General features: G+C 36.5%; 1 pseudogene; it reads right to left on the reverse strand.

Annotated features, from left to right (window-relative positions):
* Window positions 1–2,509: 2,509 nt before the first annotated feature.
* On the reverse strand, window positions 2,510–3,033 carry LOC102732022 (protein S100-A10 pseudogene; annotated as a pseudogene).
* Between the last annotated feature and the right edge of the window lie 427 nt (window positions 3,034–3,460).

Consider the following 3,460-nt stretch of genomic DNA (forward strand, 5'->3'; position numbering starts at 1 on the left):
CTGAGATTAAGAATTCCTCATATCAGTGAGGTCATATGATACATGTCTTTCTCTGATTGACTTATTTCGCTCAGCCTAACACCCTCCAGTTCCATCCACGTCGTTGCAAATGGCAAGATTTCATTCCTTTTGATGGTTGCATAATATTCCATTGTATATATATATACCACATCTTCTTTATCCATTCATCTGTCGATGGACATCTTGGCTCTTTCCACAGTTTGGCTATTGTGGACATTGCTGCTATAAACATTGGGGTGCATGTACCCCTTCAGATCCTTGCATTTGTATCTTTGGGGTAAATACCCAGTAGTGCAATTGCTGGATTGTATGGTAGCTTCATTTTCAACTTTTTGAGGAACCTCCATACTGTTTTCCAGAGTGGTTGCACAAGCTTGCATTCCCACCAACAGTGTAGGAGGGTTCCCCTTTTTCCGCATCCGCCAACATCTGTCATTTCCTGACTTGTTAATTTTAGCCATTCTGACTGGTGTGAGGTGGTATCTCATTGAGGTTTTGATTTGGATTTCCCTGATGCCGAGCGATGTTGAGACATGAACAGACATTTTTCCAAAGAAGACATCCAAATGGCCAACAGACACATGAAAACATTCATTTCTATAACCAAGCAGTTTTATTCCTGGTTCTATTTTCAACAGGAATGTGTACATATGTTCACCACAAGTCATTTGCTAGAAGATTTATGGCACCACTATTAGTAAAAGCCAAAAGTTAGAAAATAACCAAATGCCACCAACAGTAGCATACATAAGTAAATTATGATATATTCATATAATAAAACTTTATACAATAATGAGAATAAATGATTTACAACAACATAATGGGTAAACTTCCCCAAAATAATTTTGAGCAAAATAAGTCAACAGACAGAATATATACCCTATATAAAACAAAATATCATATAAAGTGCACAAAAACAGATCAAGCCCATCTATACTTTAGAGAGGGAAGTAGTGACTTGGGTAAAGAAGGAGAGGGATTGACCTCATGTGTGTAAAGGAGATTCCAAGTGCCGAACCGCAAAATATCTTTAATTGGCTAGTCGAGGATCACTCAAGAGTAGTCAGCAAGTGGAAATTTATCAGGCTATATACCAGCACTGAGACCTCAATCCAATCTTAAAAAAAAAAAAAAAAATACTTTTTGTGAAGTTATATACTGAATAATGCAAAGAGATATTCAACACCCTAACCTAAAAAGGCAAATGTCACATGGATGACTTTAACATGTTAATTGGTTCAGACATCCTACCACAAATTTTAGAGGCAATGTGGTTTTTTAAAAGGAATTCTGCGGCTGGACTCAGGAGCCATTAGAACCCTGGCTCCAACTCTAGTTAAAATGTAATTTTTATCTGATTACTTAATATTTGTAAGCATTAGCCTTTCCACCCATAAAGTGAGAGCGTTATGTTAGCTGATGTATATGGTTATCTCTACCTGTAAAATTCTTTGAATCTGTTGTACAAGATAGATACAATAGTTTAAAATCTTTTTATTTTTCATGCAATTAAAATATAGAATGCTAACATACTATTTAATATTTTTATTTGTCAATAATCTCTTAAGTATTTACCAAAAGAGAAAAATAATTTGTTAAACTCTTCATCCCTTTGGTCTTGACAGTAGCTAATATTTTGATTAAATTGTAAATGAAGTCTATTGAAAAGCAAAGGAAACCCCAAGAGCTGCTTAATGCCAGTAGCATTTGTAGGGTCCAGGTTTCCCTAAATTTCACTGTGATTTCATCATATGAGGTTTAAAATATTCATGTAAGACTTCTGTTTAGGGGAACAATTATCCTATCTTTATTTTTATGATTTCTAAATGCCACATTAACTGCATTGATTCAGATAATAAAATAGCAATCAGTACTCAATGAATTGGATAATTTTCTTATATATGTGAGGACATAGTGCCTATGTGCTTTTATACCCATGTTTTTATTTCAGCTCCCAGGACACCTTTCTTTCACAACCCATTAAGTTTCTCAGTGTGTGGAAACTTTTGGGTTATTTAACTTATCATAATAAAACAGTCCATTCAACATAATCCCTAGAAAAGGTAGACCACATCTAAAATGATTTTTATTCATTCCTCCTTTTTATAGTAATAAAATGATGTTATTGGTTCTACAAATGCACTAATAAACATTTTTTAGGAAAAATTTGTAGGCATCAAGACTTTTAATTTTTGTTCTCATTCTAGAGCCAATAAATTTCTATAGTAGGATTCTTCTCATTGCCAGAAAGACAAAACAAAACAAAAATTAAAGGTTTCCATACCTAAAACTACAAATGTTAGGAAAGCAATAAACTTAATGGAACAAGGACTATTAAAATTTATAGCAGGCGTCCATCATGAATTTTCACCTTTGAAATTGACCTATCCAACCTTTTTTTTTTTTTTTAGGAACTAAAAAAGGAATTTGTTTATTGAGGTCAAGAGGGTGCAAGCAATATAAAAATCAAAAGATTATCTGACTTTTCTTTCTCTGCTTCTCAAATGGGGCTTGGATTTTATTTGTACATTTTCTGAGGGTCCCGATCTGCTCATGGAATCCTTTATACAGGGGGAAGCTGTGGGACAGATTTCTAAAGAGACCCTTCGGGAAAACTATCATTGGGCTGGCGGGAGTGTTGCTCCATGTTGCCTACTTCTTTCCCTTCTGCTTCATGTGTATTACAAAATAGTCATTGCATGCGATGGTGAGCCCAGCAATTAGCAGAAGCAGCTCTGGAAGCCCACTTTCCCGTCTCGGCGCTGGTCCGGGTCCTTCATTATTTTCTCCATGGCCAGAGGGTCTTTTTGATTTTCCAAAAATCCAGGGAACTCCTTTTCCATGAGTACTCTCAGGTCCTCCTTTGTTAAGTAGCCTTTATTTCCAGCAAACTTGTGAAACATGAACATCATGGTTTCCATGGCGTGTTCCATTTGAGACGGCATTTTGGTGAGGTCTGTTAAAACCTTGTCCCGAGGAGCGGCGGGGATGATTGGCTGGCTGGGACTCACCGCCAGTTCTATACAACATTTTAAGCAGAGGATTGCTGTTTCCATTAAACTACTCTCTTGGTTGCTATAGGCCTGACTTGGTGGATTGGAAAAGACAACTCTTGTGAGACCCATCCTACCCTTTCCTGTCATTTCCTAAAGCAGATTTTAAGAATCCAGGGTCACATGAAGCTATAACATTGGAGCTATATACTCATCTTTCTACCAACAACTTCATTTGAAGTTTCATGTTCACAAATCCAATGTGCACAAAACAGAACTCATCCTCTCACATCTATTCTTAATGTGTTCACAAAGGACTCAATTTGCCTGAGTTCATGTTTCCACGAGAAAGGACAAACTAGGGCTCACACTTCTGCCTCTCTCTGCTTCTTATGTAATTGCTGTCTTTGCAAGAAGAAACCTGGTATACTTGGTTGAGCTCCTTC

This window comes from Leptonychotes weddellii, unplaced genomic scaffold (genome assembly GCF_054177405.1).
Source record: "Leptonychotes weddellii isolate Sample4059 unplaced genomic scaffold, ASM5417740v2 HiC_scaffold_15439, whole genome shotgun sequence".
Lineage (NCBI taxonomy): Eukaryota > Metazoa > Chordata > Mammalia > Carnivora > Phocidae > Leptonychotes > Leptonychotes weddellii.